Source organism: Sturnus vulgaris, chromosome 4 (assembly GCF_052056855.1).
Source record: "Sturnus vulgaris isolate bStuVul1 chromosome 4, bStuVul1.hap1, whole genome shotgun sequence".
Taxonomy (NCBI): Eukaryota; Metazoa; Chordata; class Aves; order Passeriformes; family Sturnidae; genus Sturnus; species Sturnus vulgaris.
This window is the reverse complement of record NC_142246.1, coordinates 12,342,354-12,356,740: the sequence shown is the minus strand read 5'-3', so window position 1 is coordinate 12,356,740 and position 14,387 is coordinate 12,342,354. Positions and strand designations below refer to the sequence as shown.

The following is a 14,387-nucleotide window of genomic DNA, read 5'->3' as shown; positions in this document are numbered from 1 at the left end:
ATACTCAATTATTTTCTAAAAATTACTGTCACAGGACAACAGAAAAGTGCCTTTTTGTCACCTGGAATTTCCCTTATCTTCTCCATGCTCTCAATCTTTTGGTCACACGAGTGTGAGAAAATGCTGGGCAAACTTCAACTACATCACCAGCTTCAAATATTTGCTGGGCTTTTATGTAGTGTGATAGTATTCTGGCTTTTGTACTGGTAGTAGTAATGGGATGCAGAGTTTTTCTCCTTATCTAATGACCTGTAAAATTCAAAAAATAACAAGGTGGAGGGGACATAAACCAAGGTTACAATGCACATTGATCTTGCATTTTGTGAGTTGCAGCTGTCTTACTTGAAGTCACTGCCTAACCTACAGTGTTCTGCCCATTGCTTAGCTCACTCCTGGTGCCAGGCTAGCACCTTTCACAAATTAAAAGCCGAATTGTGTTCTGTCTTGAGTGAACACAGCTTCAGTATAATTGCACTCTGTTATAATAGAAGGCATTTGAACCCAAAATTGATTCCAAATTAGGTCCAAAAGGACCTAATTATATACATACATAAGTGCCCTTCACTTGATATAAATGATCTGAGCTAATCTAATAACCTGTTGAAGGCTTAAAGAAAAATACATCCTTGTGACTGTGATACAAAACTTCCCCAGTATATTTTCTAGGGTTCCAGCAAGCTGTAGTCTTGGGATTTCTTTACCAAAGATATGGTATATCTGTGCCTGTGGAGTTCTCTGTTATGTATTTGTCTACCTTTTTTGAAACTTTTTTCTTTGTCAAGAGGTGTGGAAGTTTCCACTGTGTAACCAGACACTGTACAGAAACAGTCATAGGTTAATGTGATCTGAGAGATAAACATAACAGTGCTGAAAGACTGAAGATCAAATATTTATTGTGAAACAGAAAGAATGCTAGATCCCCATTACTGAGTTATAATCAGATGATAAATATTCTTTCTCATTTTCTTTTTCCATGCCAAAGATTAAACTTGAAATAAGCAATACCCTAAAATGTATTAGGCATTTTGATGCCTTTTATCCTTCCTACACTTGTAAATACCATCACAGGATATCAAGACTCAAATATTATGTTATGTTTGTATGAGAAATGCAGAAAACGAAAGAGAATTGTGGTACTCTAGAGTTACAAAACATTTCAGGCATGCAGGACACTATTCAAGATGCTTCAGTGCACTAACAATGTTTTAGATTTGATGTCTCTAGCAATGGTTATAGTTGACCAATCTGTCTACAAGTACTGATCTCTTCACTCTCCTGACTGGTGACAGGAGCCAAGGCAATGCCATGGAGTTGTGTCAGGGGAGGTTTAGGTTGGATATCAGGAAAAGGTTCTTTTCCCAGAGGGTGTTTGGGCACTGAACAGGCTCCCCAGGGAAGGGGTCACAGCACCAGCCTGACAGAGCTCAAGAAGCATTTGGACACTGCTCTCAGGCACACGGTGACTCTTGGGGATGTCCTGTGCAGGGCCAGGAGCTGGAATCGATGATCCTGTTGGGTTCCTTCCAACTCAGGGTGTTCTGTAGTTCTATGATTCTGTATGAGGCTCTACTGACATTCAGGGGCTCAGATTAACAAAATTAGTATTGTAGAAATTTTTCCAAAAAATAATATCATTGACCCTTGTTATTTTCACCTGAAGTGTTCACCTCAAACACTGCACATTCAAATGTCTGGTGATTCAAAGTCTGTTGTGGTTGGGGTTCTTGTTGAGGTGAAACAGGTGAAGACACAGGAATGGCCTTTCCAGGGGTTTTACAGAGATGTTTATTTCAGCCACGCCTGAGCACAGCCCCGGAGTTCAGAGACAAAGGCAAAGAGAATGGTCTGGGGCTTTGGGTTGGGTACAGGGGGGTTTTACAAGGGTGGGGTTAGGGTGTAAGGACCAACAGGGAGCCAGGCTGGGAGTGATCAAACGGCTGACAGACAGAGAGAGGGCAGGGGGCTGTCCCAAGGAACAGAACAAGGGTTGTCTTGACCTGATAGAGCAGAATTCCTTATCAAAAGGAGATAACTGAGAGGCTTCTCCTGTCTTCCTAACTGGGAGTGCCTTTCAAGGTCTCCACAAAAGTCCTGACTCCAGAATGAGCTACTGAACTGCTGGAGAGCCTATATTTCACCCTGGGACAGCAAAAGGGTGTTTGTCACCCTGGGAAGCCTGAGCCTCCCCAAAATTAGTCTAGTCTACCCCAAATATCTCTTTCCTTGTATGAGGCTTATAATATGTTTCTATACAAAATTAGCCTTGAACAATCCTAAATTAATTTAAAATAACTTGTAATATATTTTTGGAGTGTCTACACTTGCAGGGTGCAGTAGCAATTTCCAGACCTCTGACTTCTCTGTCTCAAATTTCAGCTGAATTTCAAGATATTCTGCACATTCTCTTCAAATCATGACTTTTGTTATTGAACTGCAACAAGGGCAAAGCACAAAAATCATAAATGATCCATGAATTATGGTCACATCTGTTCTATTAACACTATGCCAGTTGAAGCTTTTAAACATATTAATTATATTTCATTTATTTAATATTTGAAACTACATTTTTATTTCTACCATGGGGAAAGGAACATTACAAGTATGAACGGAATAGTCCTTAAATATGTTGTTCCCAGAAATAATTTCTTAAAATAACATTATCATTGATTGTTGGTGAGTTAGCATTCTGTTTAATGTATTACTACTTGCAGTTCAAATGCAATAATAATTTGCATCAAATACTTTTACATTGTAATTATAACTTATTTAAGATGATTAGCAGGAATCCATGAGTTTTCCTTCTATGAGTCAATTCTTGACATGTACTAATGGAAGGAAACAGTTGAATCTGCATTTCTTCTATAGTGATGGCAGCTAGATTAGTTTCATTTTTCAGAGTTAGGTTTGGCCATTTGTTTTGTTTGTTTTGCACTGTAAATGTACAAAGAGGCTGTAACAGCAGCTACCAACCCTGTATTGTTTCAGAAACTGGAATATTAATCTAACAATGTCATGGTGTATGGGGAATAAGACAGCTTGTTTAAATGCCATAGTTCTTCTGGCCTGATCTGTCTTTCTAGGCTCTATCTCTTTGGGTTCATATCAGTTTTTAGAAATCCTGTCTAAGGTATGATTTTGGTGACTAAAATCCAGTAACTAAAATACTTTCATTTTTCCTAAAATATCATTTTCTGTAACAATAATTTCAGTGTCTTTTTTTTTTCATGGTATTGGGATGAATTGAATGGAGTAAATTGAATTGGGATGAACTGAAATGGAATCCTATGTCTTTCAATTCAAAATGTCAAATCCTAAATCAATATTCAAGAGTATATTTGGAGGAAATTCCATCATGATACCTTTTTCATGAGTTTGTGGCACTGTCCCTGACCAGAACAACTGATTTTCAAAAGTTTATGATCTGGAGTTCTAAATAAAATTTAAATGGTAATTTTTCTAACAACTCCTTGAACAAAAGGGAATAATAACTAAGTATATTAATCTTTCTTTGAAAAATTACATCACCAAAAATAAAAGCTGGCAATTTAAGAAACAAACATGAATACTGGAAAGTCCTTTAGTTTTTCATGATAAATGAGGACAGTAATGAGATGTGTGTATACAATCCATCATCAGTTAAATTCTTGTGAAGAGAAAAAGAAGAGGAAAGGAGGTAAACACTCTGTGATGGGTGGCTCTGCTGGTTCTATCAGTAACCACAGCTTGCACAAGAATATAGAGCAACTCATATAAAACAAGGGTAGCATCTCAACTCTGAAAAATCTCAATTAAAAAGCTTTTTGAGGTTCATGCATCTTCTCTGAGCTTTATTAAATTTAACTTCACAATCTCAACCTATAAATCACATTATTTGAAGTATGAACTGTCTTTCATAACATCTGACAGAGAAAGGAATCATTTTTCTGTAAATACTCATAAAAGCTTGGAGGATAACAGTGTTTTTCAGGGAGGGTTTGGGGTTGATTTTTAACCTTCATTTTAGAAATGAAATTGAATAAATACTTAAAGTCACTTTTATCACCATCAGAGGCATTTCTGATAATAGAGATTCCATCTTAAAATAAAATGCAGTCCTGTTTTTTATCAGACCTTTTTTTTGTCATGGGTATTTCAAGCACAGATGACTGGGTTGTAGAAATATCAGCTGCCAACTTGGTCCCACCTTGAGACTGTTCCTCTCTAATGTTCAGCATTTTATCCATGTTCATCCTTCCCCAGATATTTGAGTATCCCATGGGCAAGATGAGTGGTGTTCCTGAAAGCGTTTTAAATACATTTCTTACAACAAGAGTTAGGACTGGGCCAAGAGCCAGGTTATTTGCCAGGTACCAGTGCAGGTAAATTTGGTATTATGTGATTTGTCCTTGATCATGAAGAGATGTTTGAAGCATCCACTGGCTGCTCTGAAAACAACACGGCTTACACAAAAGACACAATATTTTTGCAAAAGTGAAAAAAAAAGTATTAAAGTGCTGATGTGGAACTGAAGAAAACTTGGACCATTTCTCAAGAGTTTTGAAACATTGAAGTGATCTTATTTTTAATAGCCTGGCTAAAAATTTTTAACTTGCCAGTACATTTTCTAAAGCAGCAGAGGGAGAAGGATAACCATTTACTTTTGTCAGCTTATAGGTCATTTTCCTAGTATAGACAAAACAGTATGTTTGATTTATTTAACAAGCCATGAAGAAGTGTTAGCAGCATTCTCAGAGTGGCTATGTACTGTGATGTATTTTCCTTTTGACTCATCAGTCTATAGAAACTGCATGTATTCTGTGACAGGCCCATAAAAGTACATTACTGTTGCCAGCTACAATAAGACTAAGTTTCAAATCCCCTGGAAACTGAAGAGCACACATTGCAGCACAAACGTTCATGCATTTCTGAGTTCACCTCCAACAGTCTCTGAGTTCACACCAACATGTCTTCAAAAGAAAGAGAAGGTAAAAAAAGAGGGAAAAAACAAGGATTCTAGAGAAAAGAAATTTGTTCAGTCTCAGGTGTTGGATGGGTTGCTCAATGTGCACACATATGCAGATACATACCTGGAAATTGACATTTCCCTGTGAAAGGTGCTTTTTCTAGAATATTTTGGGAGCAATGTCACTTTGGACTGCCCACAGCATAGCTTTGCTCCTCAGGTTGGTATCAAAATTTCCATAAATCTACAAACTGAGGGAAGCAAGAACACCTGACCAAGTGTTTTACTGCTGGGTGGAGGTGAAAACAATCAGCCAAGGAATAGCAATTACCTACCAGAGACCAAGGCAACAGAGCAGGTGGTTTAGGTCAGTTTCTGAACTTGTTTAGCGGCTGTGGTCTTGTGGTTGCTTAACTTGCCTTGATATAGGAGACCTAATGAATAGAATAAAGAGACTTTATGGAGGGATTAAAAATTTGGTTTTTGACATGTGGTGTGACTGGTCTTCTGATCTTCACCAGACACCACAGTAAAGGCTGTGAGTAGGGTTCACGATCTAACAGAATAATTGCATTATGTTTTTGGAAGGGAACAGTGGGGTTGTGCTGTTTCCTGCTAGGACCTAGGCTGGGTGTTTGCAATTGTCCTGACAGCCCTGTGAGCAGTAAGAAATCCTGATGAAAAGGAAAGGTGAGCTGTACTGCTGTCTGTCTTCATAGGATATGGTGGATTCCAAAAGGCCATGAAAAAATCCTGACACACATTCAGTTTTCCTGGAGAGTAATGAAGGTGCTTAATGATCTTTGCTCTCTGGTTATACCCAGCTGCTCCAAGTTTGGTTCATGAGGAGCAAGACTTCGATGTTGTCCTCACTGGCTGTGTCTGTACCAGTAACCTAAAGCTAGGTATCCTTTCTGGGTTCTCAAACTCAATATTTCATACTGCAGAATGTCTCTAGGCCACTCCCAGCCTTGCTGTGGGCTGGGGCATGAGCACCATCCCCGAGGAGCCCCAGGTGCAGCCAGACTGTTCCCAGCAGGTGGGGACCCTGCACTCCCTGTCCTGGCCTTGGGAGCTGCCCACGAACAGACTTTTCTGTGCCTTTTCATCTCGGTGCATTTGGACAACAGTCACTGCTGTGTTTATAGATGTGACATGTGTTTCTTACTTTTGTGAATTTAGCTGAGGTCATGAATGCTAGGCCATGTAATCCTGGTCCATTCCAGATATCTGAAAGTGTCTAAATTTTTTTTCCAGCCAAGAGGAGATTGTAAATCAAGGGAGAAATATATATTTAGCATCTTGAACAGATCTTAGATGGGTGAATTATTTTTGTATAGATGAAGCAAAGGGTGAGTAGTTTTCTAGCTAGATCAATTCATCACTGCATTAATGTAAATCTGAAATAGGTGAAGATATTGAAAAAGACTGAAAAAATTTCTATTCTCTAGAGACTTAGAGATAAATGATGAAGGAAAAAGGGCAGAGAAAGGTGATGAGGCAGCAGGAAGGGTAAGATAATTGGAAGAAAAGAGTACAGAATAGATTTGACTTGAGTTGTAAGTGTTCAGGATATTATTTCTAGCTGTGGAAATTACATTGGACTCAACACTGCCAGCTGGTAACCTCTGGATGTTTGTGCTAAATGAATGTTAGCTGTAACATCATCACCAGCTGATGAATGCGTGATCCAACAGTTACTTATTTTTTGTGCTGATTTTAATAACCTAAGAAAACAATTGACAAAATTAGGACACTGTCTGGATAAATTCTATTCTGGTGACTAATTGTTTCCTGTGAGAAATTGCTATCACCTTGAAATATATATCTTTGGGTTCAATTTAACACATTACTCTTAAGAGCAGGAATTGGCCTTTGGCAAAGCTTAAGTTTTGATCTTTTTTACATTAGAAACTGCTGTATGAGATATTTCATCTCCTGTGTGCCTCTCTGCATCCTGAGACCCTTCTTAGGCACGTGCCTTCTGCATCATTTTTACTGAGACACAGTCTTTAGCTGCTGACCCTAATAAACTTCTCTCATAGAAAGCTTTCATCACAAGAGGAATCTTACTATAAATATTGATAAATATCAAGCTGATGGGAAAAATAATCCCTTCTGTTTTAAAAGTTTTCATTTCCAGCCATGTTCCTCTTATGAATTTGCAATTCTTACCTTGTTTGGCCTGCACAGATGGGTAGCTACTACCCAAAGCAGAGTCTCTTGAGCTTGGAGGGAGCCTTGGCCACATCTCAGGTTTCTGGTGTAGACAGCTGCAGAAATCCTGTGCACATTTACAGCAGGAATGAGTGTTATTCCTTTTGGGCAGATGCAGAGCTGTGTCAGGGGTATTCTCAAGAGAGCATGAGAGCAGGGTTTTGCTGCTCTCAACCTAATGCAATGTGAAGGAAAGAAGAAAAGCACTTAGATATTGCTTCAGACTCCTCAATTACCACTTTTGGCAAGCAGAGCTGATTTTATTTTTCTTTATTTTTTCCATTCTCTGCTTTAAATGTTATGAATTCCAAACACAATAGCTAGAGTGTGCAATTAGACTGATAACCAAGGTGCTGTAGGTAAAGTGGTTCTTTTGAGAGAGCAATGAGTATATAATGTAAATCTACTGTTTTCAGTCGAGATCAACTCTTACCTATGCTGTGGAAACTGGGACTGCAATTAGCCTGTAGTAAGGGCTCTGTTAAATGTAGATTACACAATATGCAGCTCAGTACTGTGTTAACAAAGCCCAGCCACAGTGGAATCTCCATCAGAGGGCAAAACTGTCTTGGATGCACCTGTAAAACCATGCAAAGTGGGAATGTGAAGTAGGGGATAGTTACAGAATAAAAGTAAATCCTTAACACTTCCACTGCAAAACTCTGGTAGGAATAGATCCTACAGATACACAATTAGTCCAAAAATGTTATAGCTGTTCCTGGAGACTATTGGTATGGTATTCCTGTATCGCTATAGAAACTTCTCTTGGTTGGCTTTTGCATCTATTTGTGGGTTTAGTGATGATGCTGTTTTGTTCAAACCAGACAAAACACGTAGGTGAATTCCTTTTTATTTATAAAAGGCTGAAGTAAAAGTCAGAGTAGTGATACTAAAAGCAAAACCAAAGCCCCCGTGGAACTAGCAAGAGATATCCAAATAGTGGTAATTGAATGTCTATGTGCTTCAGGTGATATGTTAGCTCTCCAAGTCATATTTCCTTTTTGTTTCTGCAAGAATGTCAAAGTATATTTTTCAAGTTGCCAAGTACTAAAAGTTGGGACATTTTTGGCCAACTGTGCAAAAGAACAGAAGCCAAAAACCTGTACATAAGGGTATAAGAGAGGTAAATAAATTATTAAAAAATAATAATAAAAATCCTGAGTGCAATTTAAAATATCCATTGTTGGAATTGTATCAGAGTGAATTTAAAATGGAAAATAGGGCAATTAAACCAAAGCAGGAAATTCTGTAATGCATTAATTTTGCGTGCCTAGGAGAATCTTTGCCTTAACTCATTAAAATTTATCAAAGCTTTTATTAATTTAAAAGTCAACTACAGATTTTTACAGCATAAGTGTGCTTTTAATTCCATTTTATTGAACAAAAATTATATTTATTGTACTTGTAAAGTGCAGTGAGAAGCTGATACTAAGACCTCAGAAAATATTAATGGTATCCTGTTTCAAGATTAATGACAGTTGTGCAGCATAAAGTTCTAATGAGAAGAGGATCACTCCCATGTTTCATAAGAACATGACACATAAGGGAGGATTTAAGGTTCCTTTTCTGTGGTGATGTACATTTTACAAATTACCATCAAGAATAAAGAAATGTCATGGGCTATGAAGATGGCTATTTAAATTCCTCTGCAAAATGGATATGGCCAGTAGGAAAATTACTTCTGCCCATCAAATTCACTCTAACTACTTAAACCAGAATTTACCTCGGGTGCATAGAGCAGATTCTTTCTTGCAAAAACTGAGGTGGTGGCACTGAACCTTATTGAAAAATGAGTAAATTAAATAGACAGAAATAATTCTTTTACTCGACTACAGCTTTCACAGCCTCACCAAGAGATGGGCTGGGAGAAGGATGAGAGGAAATATAAGTGCAAACAAGAATGGTAGAGCCTGGTGAGAATGTGAACTGTGGGCTGAAAGGAGAAAGCATTTTTCTTCTTCAGTGGATACAAAATCTAACCTAATTAGAAAGTAGAACAAATATCAGTCCATAAATCAGATTCTTCAAGGTCTGGACTTCCTTTACTGATATTTGAAAATAAAGCAGAAGAGAAAATCAGGTGTTGTTTCTAGTCTCTCCAATGAAAGAGATAAACTACAGACTTCTGTGCAAGTTGTTCTTTCTGTGGAAGTGGAAAAGTCTGAAATATTTTTTAAAAATAACCAAATATTTTGTTGATCTTGAACTAGAGCACTTGAAATTCTCCCTTGAGGAAAATGTCATTTATTTGAAGAAAATATTCAAAACCTACATATTCCTTCATAGAAAAAAAATGATAATTGATAAATGATCAAATTATATGATAAAAAGGAGCTATACCCATTTAAAAGGAATTATAAGAGTTAAGCTTCATAAGGCACTAAAAAAATGTAGAAATATAATTTGCAAGGGAAGATATTAACATCTAAGAGGAATAAAATATGTTGTGCTGGTCTCAAGCATTATCCTTTTTATTATTGTTCATCACTTAGTAAATGGTGACATCTGTAGTCTTGACAGTACAGTTCTGCATTCCCAGGGGAAGGATAAGCATGCCTTCTTTCCACTCAGTGCTACCAGCTCTGTGGAACTGACAGGTAGGACAAAATTTCCATTTTTTGTACCAGCTTTGCTGCATGATCCAGGTTCATGTGGTGAGAACCTGCTTATTTTTGCTGGTTTGATGCAGCAACACCTTCCATTCATCTTCAGCCATGGTGGAGTTGCTTCCATTTCTGCAATCTTTAGCAAAGTATGGTTTGAGCCAAGCTACCTGCAGAGGTCCTATCCCTCCTCTAAAAGTTGGTGGAATATGGTGCATAACAAAGTTCCTGTCAAATAATAATGACAAAACTCTGTGATCCATATTTGGGATAGCTACATTACAGAATGCTATTAATGAGGCATAGGGTTTCCTGGCATTTGTTCAAGTGGAAAGTGGAATTTTAGTTGCAATGAAAAATTGGCACTAGCAATTAGCATGCAAAGATATATGAAGATTGATAAGGCAGTCTTTTAAAAAGCAGTGACACAGTGAAAATATCACTGTGAGTATCTGGAATTAGAGAGCACAGGGTGTCTTTGGGACCAGCTCTGAGGTGGCTGCCTCGTGCATGTGTGCTATCAAGAAATGAACAGCTCTTCCTCCACACAGCAATAAAAATCCCTTTGACCATTGTGCACCTCAGCAGCACAACAGGATTCATTTACACTTACAGGGGAAAAAATAATACTCTTATGACTCTTTGACAAAGTTCAAAGTGTCATAATAGAGTTCTTTGACAAAGTGCTGAAGAAGAGTTTGAACTTTTCTGCTAGCACTGCTTTTTCGGCAAGTTTGTATTTAAATATTTCCTTTGAGCTCAAAAAAACTCCACACAGTGTCTGTCTGTGTTCCTAATCAGTCATGGTAGGCTTTTTCCTGCTTGGCAAGGTCTGTCACTCACTTGTGACATACAGAGAAATGCTTGCTCAGTTTTATCTCCTGGGTCTCCTTTGTGGCTGGAGGAACCAAGTATTCTTTAATATCTCTCTCCTATTTTCCTTTCTGTATGTAATTCAAGAAAATCTTATGACCTTTTCAATAGGGTTTGATATGCCAGCTTCAGGATGCCCCATCAATAAATATAGTTACCTGTGGTTCTTTCTTTAGCTGTCTATTTAGTACAATTGATGCCACATGCACAGTATCTGCATAACTAGTGACAATGGTTGATACTCCCAATTCAGATGAAATTTAGCTTTAATTATTATTATCATAACCTTTGACAAGTATAGCCTGCTTCAATGACATCCTATATTAAATTTTCCGTATCTGTTCTAATGAACAATTTCATTTCACATGTTTTTTTTTTTTCTTTTATCTCTCTTACTTGGGAGACAACTGAAAACTCTTTATGTCACTGAGGCTCTTGTGCTGTCCTGGTATGTCTGTAATCTTTCCCAGGGACAAGAGAAAAACAAGATCCTCCAGATTGTTGTCCAACTTGTGTTTAAGTAGGAAATCCTGGCTGAACAATGCCTCTACAGCCCTGCAAGCATGACTTTATTATAAGCTACAGAACACAAGAAGCTAAGGATGCTGTAGTGGGGCTGTCAGACACAATGAGGCTGGGGAGCAGTGCTGAGCACAGAAGGGGCAGGAGCCGTGGCTGAGCTCCCAGCCAGGCTGACAGCGTCAGGCAGCTGGAACCAGGGTCCTGTCACTGCCAGGGACAGACAATTTGGTGCACATCAGCAGAAATCAATATGCTCAAACACTTTTTTCCCTGCTTAATCTGTTGTGTGTGAAGTGATTCAGTTTAACACTGGAAAGAGTCTTTGTTTTATTCATAAATCCCAGAAGAAGAGGATGCAAAGTTATAATGGAATTAAATTATAGTGTCCAACAAGCTTCTTCCCTGAGACATGGTGGGTTTTGCTGCAGTCTAGAATTGTGGTAAAGAAAAAATCCTATAAGTATCCATTGTTTAACCTGGGGAAAAATGTATTACTCTTAATCTCCTGTCTAATCTACTTGCAGAATTTCATTACGCAATAAATAGAAAGTTCCAGTTAAGCCTACAGGACTTTACCCATGCTATCCTCTGCCATAATCTCTGTGAATACTGAATTTGTAACATGAAGCTTCAGCAGGGTATAAAAGAATCATGTTCCATTGTGTTTGCAGAGCCTTCTTCTAAGGGCAAGATTAGAAAAGCAAGATGTGGTGGTTTGTACCACTTCAAACACAGTCTTTGGGGAAAAAAAATCAGGTCTGGAAGTAAAGTACAGAGGTATCACAGTACACAGAAGAATGAAACCTAGCAGGTTTCAAAGAGTTTAATGAAGTGAGATTCTTCTTTCTCAGTCATTGCTTTAACACCCTCTTGCCACCATCTTGCTGCTGCCTCCCTCTGCCAGCACCCACACCCTGACACCTCTCATGGCAACCTGACAGGCTCTTGCTTCTAAGCCAAGGTGATCCTTAATCTTACAGAGAAGGCATCATGTTGCAGAGTCTAAATGCAAGAACACTTCAAAGTGTTGTCTCCTCCCCTAAATCCAACCCTTAAAATGCGTCTGAGGGAAGAGTGGTGGGAGACACTCTCCTTTATCTACCTTGTACTTCTGATTTATTTCTCTTTTTAAATATTTTTATGGCAAATCGTTTGATTTTGGCAGAAATCTTTTAACTATGTATTTGAAAATTATGTTGTATGTGCTACCATAATGTTAGCAAGTATTGCCCAATACATTTTCTGTACAGAAGAATGATGAGACATTCATTAGGTTCCATTGTTTGTTTTCCTTTAATGTAGGTTTCCATGACAGCAGAGAGAGAGAAATCAGTCAAAGCCAGTAGTTAAAACTAACAATTTGCATTCTGGTCAGTAGTCTTAAACATGTGATGTACATTTAAATAATTAAATTGTCTGAGTGTTTGGTCACATACTGCTGTGTCTTTATTTACAGCAGTCTTCTGTAAAAATGTAAAGTATTATGAGATGCTGATCTGCAGTTTTGACTCTCTGTTATTTACAGAATAGTCTATTCAAATACAATAAGGGGTTTTATCCTAACTAATGCAGTAATAAGGAGTAATAAAACCAGGGTAAGAGTTATGCTGTAGGCTAACTACATACTTATATAAAAATCAGGTGTAGAGATGCCTGAAAATAATTTTAACAGAAAATGGTGTACCAACTACAATATTTTTTTTCTTTCTGCTAAATGTCTGTCTTCTAGAAAAAAAATCTGAAATCCAGAATCATCTTGATTCTCCAATGTTGGCATAGATTCCACTGCAAATTGTAATCTGTTGCATTTGCTTACTGTTTCAGTCAAGAGACAAAGATGAGAGAATTTTAGGCACGCACAACAATATAATTTGCACACATTTACATTTTTAAGAGAAAGTTTGTATCTTACTGTAAAAAGTGCTTAGGAAGAAAATTCTGGAAACATATGATTTCTGTTCATGTTCTTAATCACCAGTGTTAGTCTGTAGCACAGGTATTTAAGATAACTGCAGGTTTCCCCATGGAGAACCACAAAGAGTGGAACTATGAAGTCATTGTACAATTGTACAATTTCTTAAGTGCTGATGGACAAGAAATTTGACTTTAATACTCTGTTTCTGTCAAATGGGTCTGATATGGGTCTACAAAATAAATCAGTCTACTCCAAAACATTCAGCTGACTGCATGAACAGTGTTTCTCACCTTTAAATGCTCTTTCTTTTGTGTGTAATGGAAAGCACTGATGTATTTTGTTGAAACACACACATAGAATAAATCCTCCTATTTTCAGCTGCCTTTCTGGCAGGGTCTGAGTATATCTCCTAAAATAGTTGTATCTGTGTTTCACTGGCACAAGCCAGAGATATTCCCGCTTTTTCTAAGAGAAATTTCAAGCAGCAGAACCTTTAAAATACAAAAGCTGGGGTCAGATACCTGTGGAGCAGTTGTCACATTTTATGACAAGGTGGGCAAAGTGCCCAATTCAACACGTTCAGTTGAAAAATACTTGTTAGCAGCTGGGGAGAGCTGGCTGAACAGGCTGTGACTTCATCAGACTCTGTTCTTGGTGGTATGTAAATGATCAGATCAGAAAATTAGTTAATGAAAATTGTTCACCCCCTCCTCAAACACCCTCAGCCTCACCCTGGGTCCTTTCAGATGTCATCTTACACCCCAAGCAACTGCCTGCACTGTTTATAGGGTGTAAAATGCATTCCCACCCTGCTCCTCCAAAGGAATAAAGTGCTAGGCATAAGAAATCAGATTTTGTACCTTGCATCACTTTCTGCATATAAGGAGATATTGCATCACAAATGGTAGAAAACTGCACAATTTAAAACAATGAAAGGACCAAACAGTTCAGAGATGGGCACTCTGGAGAGGGCTTGAGTAGTAGAAGGAGGAGCTGCTTGTTTAATCTGTATTTTTTAAAGAAAAACAAATATTGGAAGCAAATGCAGTGGAAGAGAAGACAAGCTATGCCAAGAATTTTTGAGACAACTGGTCTCCACGAAAGGTTTAATCAGGATGGTTGTTATAAACTTTCGACAGTGGACTGGAGAAGGTTGCTGTTATTACTTGCCTTTAAGGAAAAATGTTTTATATAAATTCTGCCTTTGACAATTGAAAGGTCTGCTTTGTAGGAGAAAGGTTTGCTTTGGCACACCTGTCACTTCTGGTAACATTTTAGAAACGCAAAGCTTGGCTGCTGAAGAAAACAAGGCACT

General features: G+C 38.0%; 1 protein-coding gene across 2 annotated transcripts in view; it reads left to right on the top strand.

Moving 5' to 3' along the window:
- STK32B (serine/threonine kinase 32B) overlaps positions 1-14,387 on the top strand; it is a 157,422-nt gene that overhangs the window by 36,273 nt on the left and 106,762 nt on the right. The gene's annotated exons all lie outside the window — the stretch shown is intronic.